The following is a 16,314-nucleotide window of genomic DNA, read 5'->3' on the forward strand; positions in this document are numbered from 1 at the left end:
AAACATATTTTGATATTGATATCAAATTGAAATCATAATTTGTTTTCAAATATGAATCATCATGACTGATTACATATTTTGATCTCATTTTGCTGTTGATTTCTAAATTGTATGATCTGACATCAAACTGTGTACTTATTTTTTTATCGGAACCAATATCAAAATAATTTCGATTTGCTCTCATCGATAGCAGGAATAGTTTTCGATTTGATGTCATAGTAAGATTTTTCTGCTATAGATTTTGATCTTTTAACCGTTAAAACGACCAAAATGATATCAACCTGAGTAATCAAAATTAGGCGATTTCACAACAACAAAATTAGTTATCGATTTGCTCTCAAGCTTTACTCGGGTTGTGATACAATTGCACATGATGAGCTTGTTGAATAATTCACAATGTCAACTTTTAAAAGGAAATACCGTCCGAAGGGGCTTGTTTTGGTACTTTAAGAGTTCCTTTTAGCATAATATATAACAAAGTGGAGCAAAACGCAAGTTTTCTTCGAAATTAAGGCTTTGTCATCCACAACACATTTTGGCACATAGATGATGTTTGAAATTCTTGAATTAAATATCAATGTCTCTGTTCTAGATTTTGAAAATATACCTTCGGATCGTAACTTGATTCAGAAACAATGTGAAAGTACCGTGAGGTAACGAAATCCGTACTACACCTAAATCCAACCACCTTATGAGATCTCTATATGTGTAAAAAAGGGTGTTTGAAGTAATTAATTGATAATTAATTTATCTTATCATGTTAAAAACTTGACAGTAAACTTTTGGCCATTGCTGTGAAAAGTAGGCTTTGAAATTGAAACACAAATCAAATACAAATCGACACCTAGTAAACGCAAAGTTTCTTGTGTCATATGTTTGCGTGATGACCATAATTGTATCATAAGTGACTGTGCCTAAACTACAAATCGCAATGAATAGAGTAAGATCAGCTCAATATAAATCAAATAGATCCCTTTGCAAGGTGCGTATTGAAAGTCTATTAAAGTGGTGGTCCAGTGAATTGCTCTGCTTTTAAACATTCAGTCTAATAATAGCTGTACGAATTTTGATATTTTGATTTGAAATCAATCCACGAGGAACGGATTTTGATTCAGCAGGTATTGATTTTGTTCATTATTTTAAAATTTTTTCCGTAGTTTTTAATGCGTAAAAATGGACCAAATTCAAAATAGAGACCCTTGTGCGTCTTTATCAACTACGAATGTTCGTCGTATTAAGGAAAACGTTTTACACCGGGGCAAGTTGAAACGATTTTTTCAAAGTTGAAATTGGAAGTGCTGTAAAAAAATCACCCTTTGATATATTTTGAATCCGTTTGCGGTGTTTGCAAGTTCGGGCCAAATATTATACATAAAAAATAAACAACCTTAACAAACTTTTTTATAAACATTTTTTATATTTAAATTATTTTTTTTATTCTACATTAAAATTTTATTTTGATATTGACTCGTGGAATCCAATGATGCCATACTAAAAATATTTTCTCGGTCACTCTGATGTCTTTAGAATAATTTCCCAAGGAACTTCTATTCCACATCTCGAATATGCTTCAGTCAATGGTCCTTTCATAAGCGACTCATAGAGGAATGAATGTAATTTTTAATGCGTAAAAATGGACCAAATTCAAAATAGAGACCTTTGTGTATCTTTATCAACTACGAATGTTCGTCGTATTAAGGAAAACGTTTTACACCGGGGCAAGTTGAAACGTGTTTTCAAAGTTGAAATTGGAAGAGCTGTACAAAAATCACCTTTTGATATATTTTGAATCCGTTTGCGGTATTTGCAATTTCGGGCCAAATATTATACATAAAAAATGAGCAACGTTAACAAACTTTTTTATAAACATTTTTTATATTTAAATTATTTTTTTTATATGCATCGTTTCAACTTGCCCGCGAATCGGGGCAAGTTGAAACACTGCGTTATATTCAGATGTAAGCTAATTTTTCCGTATTAATAACAAAATGTATGTACTCAGTGAGACTCAATAAGCACGAGGTTGTAAAAGGGACTATAATACTGCCAGGATTCGCATAAGAGTCCCATGTAAGTTTTATGATTTTCTTTCAGAAATTAGCTTAAAATTGTCTCTTGTTAAAAAAAACTGATAAAATAGTAGGCTTTGTTCTAGAAATTTGAAAACAAATCCCAGTTTTGTTGTCTCATCTTCATATTTACTCGCATAAAAATCAGATTCCAGATTTTGATAGGTACTCTTTTACTCAAAAAATAAACTTAAGTATGGTTCATTTGATTGTCCCACAACAATAAATACAGATAAAGAATATTATGTCAATTTTTTGGAAAGATACCAATTTTTTTCAATTTATTAGATTTTTTTTGTATTTCTCTATGTAAAACAAGTTTGATAAATTCAACGGCATATTACACAAGTCGACGAAAATGACGTAGGACTCTTATGCGAATAAGGGCAGTGTACAACAAAGTCACAAGCGTATTTTCAGAGACCAAATTCTGGAGAAAGCACTACGCTGAAAATTTATCAATTTGATTCCCTCCTACTGGTGACCACTCGGATTACTATTCAGGATGGTTCATTATTTGGTTCACTTGTATATTGCACAGTTAATTAATTCGGTTGTGGCTTCTTCATAAATTTACATTAATTCCATCCATAATATCTCTCATAAACTCTTCGATTGGAGAAATAGGCAGCTGGGGAAGTGAAATCTGGAGTTAACGAAATGTTTACATACTCTATGTTTTATTTTCTGAGAGTCAGTGCTCAGTAGATTAAGAATCTCAAAACTGCAATTTACACATGACCCCTTTTCATTCTAGTGGAGATTGTAGGAAGGTTGCATTCATGACAGAATGGGAGGAAAACAAACCTAAATTTATCTTCAGAAGTTTGCATGTTTTTACAAATTTATGTTTTCGAATGTATTTACGGACCATGTTGAATTTTGGGAAAATTAAATACTTTTAATTGCGAGGGTGGCGTTTTGAATCGTTGTTTCAATTTGCCCCGCACCACGCATTTCTATTTGCCCCGATGAGTTGAACACGCAGAGCAATATCAAACAATCAAAACACAAAAATTCAAACGGGTCTTTCATCGATTTTTCATAATCATTATGCTTATTCAACATTGAATGATTACCTCCCGTAAAAATTTGATGAAAAAACTCTTTCAAACATCGTTTTGAGACCTGTTTCATTGGCACGTCAAATAGTTGGTTTGGATTTTGCAAAGGGCGAAAAATAAACAATGGCAGGGATTGCTTTTGAAAGCTGCAATCTTTCGGGAATGGCAGTCAGAAGATGCGTTTAGGCGAGTAGTTTGTGGAAAAAAATTATCAGAACATTTGGTCATTTCCTTTCTGAATTACAGCTTCTGTTTCAACTTACCCCGCATTTCAACTTGCCCCGGTGTACCTTACATGTTTACAGTTCATCACGTAAAACCGGTGTTGTATGAAATACAACATTAAGAGCCGTTAAAATAAATGTCAATAAAAACGTGGAACGTTTGGGTTTTCCGTCTTTGTGTGTTCCACTTTCACATATTAGAATCAAAGCTTGGCGAAAAACCAAATTTTCTCAGAAATGAAACCCAATGCCCAATTAATTTTAGAAATTTAAATTGTGTCCGAAACGATTACTGAAGATTCCATTTTTTCCTATATTTAACTTATGTTTGGTTTTTGCTTTTTTTTTTAATTTTCGAACAGTTCAAATATATTTTTGGATTAATGTTAAGTAAAAATTTGCGAATAACCATTATGGATCGTAAGATTCCTGGTGCGTTTGCGTGTAGGTAAAAAATTACGCCACAATTCCAGCTATAGTTTGAATTTGCAGAAAAAAAAATCTTAAGGGATACCTCAAGCAATGACAAAGTCTCAAGGGGTACCACTCATCAAAAAGGTTAATAACCGCTGTTCTAGTACATACATATTCTCACTGGCGGAGTTAAGCTGGGGCACGATAGGGCCATTATTTGAAATTTTATTATGTACATATGCCAAAATTGATCTGAAAAAAAGCTTGAGCTTTGAGCTTGATTGACTGCCCGTAGTTGCTACTCCATTATGACCAGATCAGCTGTTCTTGCACAGAGAACCAACAGATGTTTTGCTTGGGACTAGCACTCATCTTCAATGTACAAGTACTGGTGATCTCATTTGTTAGGTCATACTGGCGCCTGCCACGTCAGAATGCAAGTCAATGTAGGGAAGGAGGAGGAAATGATGATGTAATCACTAGTCCAGTGCAAGCCGAATATACCTCTGCACTTGCCACGAGATCGTACGCAATTTATTGGAATTTTGGGTAAGGTTCAAGAGGCAGAGGTTTTTCTTGGTTAACGAGCTGCCAATGTTTAAAATAGATCAGCGGTTCTCAACCTTTTCCTTGAGAGGTATCCCTTGAAGCTTTTATATTCATTGAGGTTTCCACTATTTTTTTCGCTGTAAATGATAATAAGCATAACGCATAAGTATAAAAACGGACCTGAAAACCGATAACACTTCAATAAGCTGTTTGAAACTTTCACTGTTCCGCGAAGCTTTCCAATTCAAATTAAGTTATTACACACCTTGAGGACTTTTAGAAGCATCCGATCCTCTTAATGTGTGTCAAGTCCTTTGAAAGTAGGCTTCCGCGGAACTTGAAAGGAGGCATTCGCGATTCTTGAAAAGCTGCTTCCGTGCTTCTGGGAAGGATGCTTCCGCGGTTCTTGAAATTATGCTTCCGAGTCTCTTGAAAGGTCACTTCGGAGCTCTTACGAGGCTCTCTAAAGGAAGCCTCTTGAAATGAGACTTCCGTGTCTCTTGAAAGAAGGCTTTCGAGTCTCATGAAAGGACACTTCGGAGCCACTTGAAAAGAGGCTTACGAGCTGCTTGAAAGGAGGCTTCCGAGCCTCTTGGAAGGAGGCTTTCGAGCCTCTTGGAAGGAGGCTTTCGAGCCTCTTGGAAGGAGGCTTCCAAGCCTCTTAAAAGCAGGATTCCGAGCTTCTTGAAAAGACACTTCGCAGCCTCTTGTCCGGAAGCTTACAAGCTGCTTGGAAGTAGGCTTCCGAGTCTCTTGAAGGGCACTTCGGAGCCTCTCGAAAGGAGCCTTACGAGCCTCTTGAAAGCAGGTTTCCGAGCCTCTTGAAAGGAGGCTTCCGAGCCTCTTGAAAGGAGGCTTCCGAGCCTCTTGAAAGGAGGCTTCCGAGCCTCTTGAAAGGAGGCTTCTAGGCCTCTTGAAAGGAGGCTTCCGAGCCTCTTGAAAGGAGGCTTCCGAGCCTCTTGAAAGGAGGCTTCCGCGCCTCTTGAAAGGAGGCTTCTGAGCCTCTTGAAAGGAGGGTTCTGAGCCTCTTGAAAGGAGGCTTCTGAGCCTCTTGAAAGGAGGCTTCTGAGCCTCTTGAAGGAGGCTTGGAGCCTCTTGAAAGGAGGCTTCTGAGCCTCTTGAAAGGAGGCTTCTGAGCCTCTTGAAAGGAGGCTTCCAGGCCTCTTGAAAGGAGGCTCTGAGCCTCTTGAAAGGAGGCTTCCAGGCCTCTTGAAAGGAGGCCTGAGCCTCTTGAAAGGAGGCTTGAGCCTCTTGAAAGGAGGCCTGAGCCTCTTGAAAGGAGGCTTGAGGCCTCTTGAAAGGAGGCTCTGAGCCTCTTGAAAGGAGGCTTTGAGCCTCTTGAAAGGAGGCTCTCGAGCCTCTTGAAAGGAGGCTTCCTGAGCCTCTTGAAAGGAGGCTTCTGAGCCTCTTGAAAGGAGGCTTGGAGCCTCTTGAAAGGAGGCTTCCTGAGCCTCTTGAAAGGAGGCTCTGAGCCTCTTGAAAGGAGGCCTGAGCCTCTTGAAAGGAGGCCTGAGCCTCTTGAAAGGAGGCTCTGAGCCTCTTGAAAGGAGGCTCTGAGCCTCTTGAAAGGAGGCCTATGAGTCTCTTGAAAGGAAGATTCAGAGACTCTTGAAAGGAGGCTCTGAGCCTCTTGAAAGGAGGCTTCTGAGGCCTCTAGAACGGAGGCTCTGAGCCTTTTGAAAGGAGGATTCTGAGGCCTCTTGAAAGGAGGCTTCCGAGCCTCTTGAAAGGAGGCTTCTGAGCCTCTTGAAAGGAGGCTTCTGAGCCTCTTGAAAGGAGGCTTCCAGGCCTCTTGAAAGGAGGCTTCTGAGCCTCTTGAAAGGAGGCTTGAGCCTCTTGAAAGGAGGCTTCTGAGCCTCTTGAAAGGAGGCTTGAGCCTCTTGAAAGGAGGCTTGAGCCTCTTGAAAGGAGGCTTCTGAGCCTCTTGAAAGGAGGCTTCTGAGCCTCTTGAAAGGAGACTTTGAGCCTCTTGAAAGGAGGCTTGAGCCTCTTGAAAGGAGGCTTGGAGCCTCTTGAAAGGAGGCTTGAGCCTCTTGAAAGGAGGCTTCCTGAGCCTCTTGAAAGGAGGTCTGACCCTCTTGAAAGGAGGCTTCTGAGCCTCTTGAAAGGAGGCTTGGAGCCTCTTGAAAGGAGGCTTCCAGGCCTCTTGAAAGGAGGCTTCCTGAGCCTCTTGAAAGGAGGCTTCTGAGCCTCTTGAAAGGAGGCTTCCTGAGCCTCTTGAAAGGAGGCTTCGAGCCTCTTGAAAGGACGTTTCCGAGCCTCTTGACATGAGACTTTCGAGCCTCTTTAAAGGATGCTTCTGAGCCTCTTGAAAGGAGATTTTCGAGCCTCTTTAAAGGACGTTTCCGAGCCTCTTGACAGGCAGTGTTGGTAGAATCATACTCAAATCTCAATCATCGAGGCTTCATGCACTTCATGCATTGAGTTTCTTGGACAGAATTGTATCGCTTCGCTCACTCGCCGAAAAATATATTTCATTCACATATTTAGTAGCCATTGTTTTAAGGACAGGCCTCTCGGACTCCAATACAAAAAGCACTCGCGTTTTCAAGGGCACCCCGTTCAAGTGAGGTGCCCTTGAAAACGCGAGGGCTTTTTGTTTTGGATTCCGGGAGGCTTGTCCTTAAGCGAAAAAAGTTAATTCAATGCATTCAACAAAGAAGAACACGTAAAAATCATGCAATGATGCAAATTGCGATTTGAATCATGAGCGATTCTGATGGAATTTGACTCATGCGTGATTTGAATTTAACCACAAATGGCAGGAGGCCTTTTGACAGGAGGTTTCCGAACCTCTTGAAAGGAGGGCCTCTTGGAAAAAGGTTTCTGTTCCTCTCAATAGGAATCTTACGAGCTGCTTAGAAGAGGGCTTTCAAGCCTCTTGTAACGAAGCTACTAAGCTTTTCGAAAAAAGCCTTTATACTGCCGTAATCTGGAGAAGTGACGTAACAGCCATTTTACAACATGCATGTTTTCAATTTTTCTGTTAAAGAGCTCGATGAGTAGTACTCGTTAACACCATTTTTGGAAAATGGCGTATACGTCACTTTTTCAGATTACGGCAGTATACCTCTCAAATTAAGGCTTCCGAACCCTTAGATTCTAGATTTAAGTGAATTAAGGGTTTCCCCTTTTAAAAGTTTGTCCCACAGTTTTTCATACTCTGTGCTGGTAGTGTACATAATTCAACAGGCTTTGATATATCAATCATCATGCATATTATAAACAATATAAAGTTTTAAAATTTTGAAATTATCAAAACCTTATTAATATTAAGCTTGTTAAGCTTTTATTGGAATTGTAATACATCCCCCATTACGCATTTTTGCCCGAGGTACGCCCTGGGGACATCGAAAATTGAGAACCGCTGCCTAGACCTTGGGAGATTCCTTTTGATTTTTTTTTTTAAATCTCTTCAATCAATCAAATTCCTTCGGAAATTTAATTTGGAAATTCTTTCAAGAAATTCCTTCAGAAAATTTGGAAGGAATTTTATATGGTTTTACTAAAGGAATTTCTGTAGAAGTTCTTGATTTAACCTTGTGTAGTCATACACTTTCGGAAAAATCAAAAATTGGCATGTATCAGAAGAAATATCTCTATCTGATCACATGCACATATTATTTGAATATGAGGCTGGAAATCAAATCATAGAAACCAAAAGAGATCCCAGGAAAACTAACTGGGAATATTATATCTCAAACTTGGCTAGTGAGGCGGAAAACTTAAGCACCTCATTAAATACTAGTCATGGACTTGAAAAAAGTTCTAAGCAACTTTCTTGCTTGATACTGAAAGCTTTTCAAGTCAGCTGCGCTGCTAAGAAACGTTCTTCAAATAGAGACGTATCTTGGTGGAATACCAATTTACAAAAGATGCGGAAAAAAACCCGGAAACTCTTTAACCGGGCTAAACGTACACAACAGTGGGAACAATACAAAGAATCCCTCACTGCTTACAATAGAGAAATTCGAAGATCTAAAAGGATAAATTGGAGGCACACTTGTGAAAACATTGAAAGTACTCCAGTAGCTGCTAGATTGCAGAAAGTCCTTGCTAAAGATCACACAAATGGTCTTGGGACTATTAAAAAAGATGACGGGTCTTTTACCAAGACAACTTATGAAACATTAGAAGTAATGATGCAAACACACTTCCCGTGTTCTATCATCAATTCACATGAGGACCAGAATGCATCTGTTACGCAAACTGGTGTTAATGAAGCCAGGCAAGATATTCAACAAACGAATAAAGTCACTGGGATGAATTGCACCAGGAGCAATGCTGGCATTCTGGCCAATGAAATATTCACTGAACAGAAAGTTGAATGGGCGATTGATTCACTTGAACCCTTCAAATCTCCAGGTAGGGATGGAATTTTTCCTGTACTACTACAGAAGGGAAAAGCAATCTTAACACCCGTTCTGACTAAGATGTTCCAATCGAGCTTAATATTAGGCTATATTCCGACTGCATGGCGGGGAGTGCGTTTCACATTTATCCCAAAAGCTAATAAGAAGGATAAATCATACCCAAAATCCTTCAGACCAATTAGCTGATCGTCCATTATACTAAAAATAATGGAAAAACTAATAGATGAGCACATAAAATAATTTTATTTAACGAATACTCCTCTGAGCAAAAATCAGTTTGCATATCAGGAGGGTAAATCTTCAGTAACAGCGCTTCACAAGTTAGTTACAAAGTTGGAATGATCTTTTGCAGCAAAAGAAATTTCACTTGCAGCGTTCCTCGACACTGAAGGAGCATTCGATAACACATCTCACAGTTCAATGAAGAATGCTATGTTGAAACGATGAGAAGCACGCCGAACACAGCACTAGACGCTTTGCTTTGCAGAGAAGAGTGCTTTGAAGATCAAAAGAGATTCAAACCTCTTCGAAGGTGACCTAACAGGACATCTTAGTATTCTAAACAAAATAAGTATCAACTCACTGATCACAAACAACGATGATTAGATGAGAAGAAGATACAACTTTTATCGATTTTTTGATGTAATTAATCTTGAGCGCAAGGATGTTATCGATCATTTAGTAATCTGCCTTCGATCATTTAGTAGTTTGTCAATAACTCATTCCAGAGGCTAAATTTCAAAATGTGTTGTATGGTGGACTTTTAGTGCGAAGGTTTTTCTACAACTCTCCTGAACAGGTCGATGTTCGAATTCTACTGCTAAAGGAGTTACGGTGCTAGTTGCTATACTTATACTAAATGATAACAAAATATGCAATCATTTAGTCTAAGTTACTGCTACTAGCGCTATAGCTCCGTTATTAGTGAAATTCAAACAACGAACTGTTAGGCAGAGTTGTAGATAAACCTTCGCACTAGAAGTCCACCATACAACACATTTTGAAATTTAGCCTCTGGAATAAGTTATTGAAAATCTACTACATGATCGAAGGCAGATTCCTAAATGATCGATAACATCCTTGCTTAAGCGAAGCACATGGACAAATGGTGGACCAAATCTTCGTTCAGGATCGATTGTGTTTTACACCGATGGTTCAAAGCTGAACAATCAAGTTTGAGCAGGCGTGACTGGCCCAGGGACGAATATTTCGATTCCCATGGGAAAGTGGCCAACTGTTTTCGAAGCTGAAGTTCAGGCTATTCTTGAATGCTCTAATTTATGCATACGTCGAAATTACAGGCATTCAAATATTTGCATAAGGGGTCGTACACATATTACGTAAGCATTTTTTTTGGGTTTTTCAACACCCCCCTCCCCCCTGTAAGATTTTTTCATACAAATGATTTTTTATTTATATGGTGCGTAAGAAAACGCCAGACCCCCCCTCGCCCCATTAGTGCTTACGTAATATATGTACGAACCCTAATGTCTGATAGTCAAGCAGCATTGAATGCTCTGAAATCAGCTAGATGCACATCTAAACTCGTTTGGGAATGTGTTCAGTCACTCCAAACCTTGGGTATTCGTAACAATGTGAACCTGTATTGGGTTCCTGGTCATTGTGGCATTGAAGGCAATGTACAAACTGATATGCTGGCAAGACTTGGTTCATCTCGACAATTCATAGGTCCAGAACCTTTTTGTGGTGTATCTGCGTGTTCTCTTAGAATGGAACTCAAATCTTGGGAACATTAAAAAATAGAGGACATTTGGAAGAACACCTTGATTGCGAGGCAGTCCAAACGTTTCATCACACCAAACGTATTTATCACTCGCAAAATTTTAGATCTTTCAAAAAAAGATCTTAACACATATACAGGTCTTGTAACAGGCCATTGCCCGAGCCGTTATCACTTGAAGCTGTTAGGAAAACTTCAAGATGATGTATGTCGCTTCTGCGGTATACATGTGGAAGACTCGGAACATCTGTCCGGCAATTTTTAGAAAAAGATTACAGTTCTTCAACAGGGGGCTGATAGAACCCTCTGAAGTTTGGAGAACAAGTCCCAATTTGGTCGTACGATTCATCAGAACCATAATACCGTATTGGGAAGACGCTGGTAGTCAAGGTGATGCAATTGCTCTACATAGCAATGATGCGTCAACTTGATGAAGCTATATGAAATGGGGCATATATCACAATAGATCTAACAAATGGTGGCAGTGAATAAAATACCCAACAAGGGAAAAAAAGGAATATCTGGAGAAATTCACAAAGGCATTTCAGGCGGTTTTGCAATAGAATCCCAGGAAAAATGTTGAAAGGGACTACTGGGGACTAAAAATATTTTTGAAGGCTTAACTGAAGAGATTTGTGAAGAAATTTCTGGAAGAATTTCCAAATGAAGGAAGGAATTCCCGTAGAACATCGTGAATAGATTTTCAAAAAAAAAATCTAATTGAAAATTTCCTTTCATTGGAAATAATTTCTAATGTAAGTTTAAAACAATTCGAATTTCATATAAATTTCTAAATTTCTAGAGGAATTCCTTTGGAAATTACTTTAAAAACTCTTGCAAGAATTTCTTCAGGAACATCTGAAAGAATTCCTTCCAGAATTCGTCCAGAAACTTCTCCGGGAATTCTATCAAAAATTCTACATTTCTGAAAATTCGGATATTTTCAGAATTCCTTTGGAATTTACTTCGCGGGTTGCTTCGGAAATCTTTCTTTCTTAAGGATTTTTTTCAAAAATTCCAAAACAACAATTTTTCTAAAATTTCTTTTAGAAGGTTTCCTTTAAGAATTCCTGTAGAATACTTTCAGAAATTCTTCCAGGTATTCCATCAGAAATTCCTCTGATTCCTCCGGTATTTTCTTCTGGAATTTCCGAACGAATTCCTAAAGGATTATCCGTATCACGGCATACAAAAACAAGACACTATCGACACGTACGCGAACATCATTTTTCACTGTAAACAATTGACGTCACTGCTATCGCTGCTAGGAGGAGGAGGAGGAGGAGGGGGAGGAAGAGGAGGAGGAGGAGGAGGAGGCGGAGGAGGAGGAGGCGGAGGAGGAGGAGGAGGAGGAGGAGGAGGAGGAAGGAAACCCCTTCAAAGCGATGTTGAATAGCGTTAGCGTTAGCGTTAGCGTTAGCGTTTCCGTTGTTACGGTATACTTCGTAGATTGGACACTAGTGATACTCATGTTTCTTATGGAATCCTTATCCAGATTGCTATCGGAAATCAAGGTGGGGAGTTACTCTTGATTCCAATCTAAGATAAAAATGGCATAAGCATGAGGATTACTACTCCCGGCCACGCCCATCTTTACCGTAACTAGGGATAGGAAAGGAAATGTTGATGTAGAACTTACTTAACGAGAGGCCCCCGACTTGGCGACGCCCTCATAAGTTCTACGGAGTTGGTGGTTTGGTAGGGTAAGGTAGGTCATGGAGGTTTGCCTCAAGCTGGCAATTCGACCCACAGACTATGTTGTTTACCTGTTTTTATTTAAACTCTTGCCAGCCGGCTGTCGAAAGAGTATGCTAACATCAATTTTATTTACAGTTTATTCTTTAAATAATTTACAGACGATTTCTTAACCTCAATCTATCAACAAATATCCGTTGAACAAATCTAAATTTACCAAATTTGTACTTTCTGCTCAGTGAGCAAAACGATTCTTCTAGGTTCATCGAATACAAAAATCAAACCATGCCTTTTAAAGATAATTATACTAAACATTTTACAAAGTTTTATTTCAAGTATTTTCGCGATTTCTGATATAAAATTCAATAGCAAACAATCAAACAAAATTAAAATATTCTAGCTAAATTTTACTATTTTGGTCGAGCATGGGTCAGCCGCCTGACACCCGCGTTGAAAAATATGTTCCATGCTTGTCCCCCACATAAAATAATAACGTGTGCTAATCACTAATGATACTAAAAGATTTAAATGAAATTAGGCATTGTTCCAGCTTATCATTTTAGCATTTATCATTTTAGCGATGTTGAATAGCAGACACGAAATACTACCACATTGTCGTAACCCTCTCCGCGCTTCGAAGGAACTGAAGAATGCCTCGACATGACACGACACCATACATCCACTCCTGCGGCAGTATCTCATCCTTCCAAACCATTACCCAGCGCTGCGCTGTATCCAGTGTCTCACCCCCGTGTTTAAACAGCTCTCCTGGTAGTTGGTCAACTTCAGGGGCTTTGTTGTTTTTCAGCCGGATAATCTCCTCCTGGATTTCCTGGATATCCGGAGCCGGAACAGGTATGTCCTGCGCGCGTGCTCCAAAGTTCGCCACTATGCCGCCATGGAAATATATCATGTATATATCATGTAGCGGAAAGCCTGCATCTTTCTCCTAGTGATGTTGGTTTGCGTGAACGAGCCATCATTAGACTCTGAATCTTCAAAACAAGATAATGTTTACGTTTGGCTTTTAAGCCCTAATCATATGTTATAGGAGATATCATAGGAGATCGTCTTTCACCTTTTGCCAGAAAAATGTATCCATTGAAAAGAGACATCATGTTTTCCATTATCTTAAACCAACTCCGTGAACTCAAAGAAGAAATCATTTCCTCTCTTGCCTTATACCGAGCAAATATTTGAATTGAATGAAAGAATCATAGTTTTCCTTGCCTTATGTCGGACAGATGCAACCGTTAAAAAAAGAAATTTAATCTGCCCGAGCTTTAGAAAAGGCAAATTCGCGTTTTGAAAGGAGGAAACGTATCCTCTCTTGACCAGACAAATGCGTGCTTTCAACATGATAATTATATCGCCTCTAACAACAACATCATGCTTTCGTTCCGAAATCGGTGATTACACAACTATTATGCCATGGTGACTAGCTCTAGATAACTGATTAGGAAAATCGGAAAATATTCGTTCTTTTTTCACTAAATTTGTGTTCATTTTCTGATTTGATTCGCAATATTTTTTACATGGCAAGTGCTTGCCCACATGGCCTTTCAGCTTTGATTATTTGTGTTTTACTTATTTGATGGAAGAATTCAAAAAGTGGATGTAATTTGACATATTTGCCTTTTGGAGGCATATATTAGTTTCTTAAAATTATTCGGTTGCATTCGTCTTTCGTGAATTTTTTTTCGCTGCTGGAGTCATTTGCATGATTTATGGTCAACTTTATAGAGATGTAAAAAAAACACAAAGGGTCAAAATGGCTATCATTCAAGATATAATATTTTCATTTACCCATATGACATAAAAGCGAAGATACTGATATTTCAGAGATACTGATTTTTTTATGAAATAATAATTTCCCTTTGAGACACTGTGAAAATGTTCACGATATGGAGACGCATTATGCATTTGTGAATTGAAGCATCAACTTCTTGTAACTATTTTTGGACACATCTGAATCTACTTTTATGTTGGGAAGTGCGTGTTTGTTAGCATGTTAGCATGTCGACTACCGCAGTCAGGAAATCATTTCTATTTAAATCACACGCGCGACGTAATTCTATCCCTGATTTTGGAATGCAAACATGTGTTTGAATATGAATGCTCAAAAATAAGAAAAAAAAGTTTCCGTTAACAAAGAGTTTGACGGCAATCTAATTAAACCGTTTTTTTTTCTCAAATATTATGACGTATTACACTGTTTAGTAAGTACCAAAGAAGGACACATCCACGTCATACGTGTATTGATCTGTTCAGCTTTCGTTGCGTTGGGTTTATGTTGTTATGTTTTGCTTGGCGAGTTTTGCTTTGCTTTCCATATCGCCATGTTTTGGAAACATGCAGAGGAATAATGGGAATGGCATACGGAGACTCATCGCCCGTTCTGCAATTATGTTGCCCTTCTCTTTTTTTTCCTGGTCCATTCACGCACACTGGGGGGGTCTTCTGATTTCGAAGTGACCCGTGCATTGGTTTGACATTGGAATTTGAATGGTACAGCGCACACAATTTTATTGTATACCTTTAAATAAGCATTCGAACGTAAACGCGTATTAATTGGATGGTTATAAAACTGCCCAACAGATGAATTAAGTTTTTATGGACCTAAATGAAAACGCTTTACAATAATTCTTTCTTCCAACACTTGATTAAAAGCAGAAAATATATCGGATAGTCACGTGCACCGAAAATAGTTTTGATAACGAAGAGTATCGCCATGTACCGCATTAGACAGGTCTTCTGGTAGTTCTGAATGCAATTTTGATGAACCAATAGATGTAATAAACTACAAAGGAAGCTGTCGTCAATGGTGGAACATCTCTTGCTTTGCTGGCAATAATAGGCTAGGACCTGGATGAATGTAAAATCCATACGTTTCAAAAGTTATGTCCGGGAGTGAGAACAAAAAGAAAATCGCAGCAGATTCTCTCTAGTTTATTACATTTATTGGTAAACTGAAAGTTGGTTTGTAATTTTTAACTAGGTATATAAACCCCCTTGCAACATATAACTTAAACCAACCTAAATCAGCAAAACTATTCTTAAATGTTTTACTTTTGTTTTCTATACTTGATATTCGTGATGATATTTGTGGCCAAATTTAAACAAACTCTTTGCCTAAATTCATTATTGGCATGTTTTATTGGAATAAACAATAAATGTCACAGTAGATTTACGGAATCAACCATTTTAACAATATTTATTGACATGCAAAGCAAAACCTCTTAAATTTCCACCCTCCCAACAAAGGTATGTCTGTATGCGTCATGGTCACGTTAGCCCGAGCAAACTGATGCACTCTTTTGCCCTTGATTTTTGCGATATGCTACAAAACACGTACACGTAGCAAGCCATGCTTCCCCACTGTTTCCCGCCTTCGCCTCTATTGATTACCCACACCGGGCCATCACGCGCGTGCAGAGTCGAACGTCCCAGACACGGTTGACCTTTCCATCGTCCGTAATCGCGATTCGAGGCAATTTTTCTGGATACCCAAACCACATCTTTTTGCGTAGCTCTGCCTCCCCGCGTTCGTCCATTTCTATCGAGAAGCTACGTCGGCCGGTAATTACCGACACCGCGCGCTATTGCGTTTCTGACCTTCCATTGTCGGTTCTAGCATTTTCCATCCCGAACATTTCATGATTACTTCCAACTGGGCGGGGAAGGCATTTTTCACTAATGTACAACAATAACACACCTGCGATTTTGCTGTAGCGGGCCGGTAACTGTGGCGAGGGAAGCGATTGAGAGTGCGTGATACAGAGAAAACCGCACGGAACTCGAGCTTTTCTACGCACAATTTCTACGGAGACGCACACGAACCGACATCAACTCAGATCGACGGTCGAATCGTTAATGATGACGCAAAGAGAAAATCCGCCGGCCGGCCATCCCAGCCAGGCAGGCCTCGCCATCAAGATACAGACCGACCGTCGTTGTATGGATATTGGATAGCGCTTCGATAGGTGTGCGAAGAGTGAGAAAAACAGGCTCCCCTTCTCCATAAAGCCACCAGGACCAGGGTGGATGGGTGGCAGAACTGTTGGGGAAGAACGATGCATGCAACTCGTAGCGGGAGAGTAGGAGAACTGTGAACGCATGCCACTCAGTTGCCAAATGCACTTTAAAAGTGCATCTTTGAGAGTGAGTTCCCGTGGAGATGTTTGC

General features: G+C 39.2%; 1 protein-coding gene across 1 annotated transcript in view; it reads right to left on the bottom strand.

The window, feature by feature from the left end:
• LOC134225031 (protein argonaute-2) overlaps nucleotides 1-15,980 on the bottom strand; it is a 151,124-nt gene extending 135,144 nt beyond the window's left edge. Inside the window, exon 1 of the mRNA XM_062704775.1 lies at nucleotides 15,845-15,980. The gene's annotated coding sequence lies outside the window, so the exon portion shown is untranslated. The remainder of the gene's footprint in view (nucleotides 1-15,844) is intronic.
• Nucleotides 15,981-16,314: the final 334 nt, after the last annotated feature.

Source organism: Armigeres subalbatus, chromosome 3, assembly GCF_024139115.2.
Source record: "Armigeres subalbatus isolate Guangzhou_Male chromosome 3, GZ_Asu_2, whole genome shotgun sequence".
In the NCBI taxonomy this organism is placed as follows: domain Eukaryota; kingdom Metazoa; phylum Arthropoda; class Insecta; order Diptera; family Culicidae; genus Armigeres; species Armigeres subalbatus.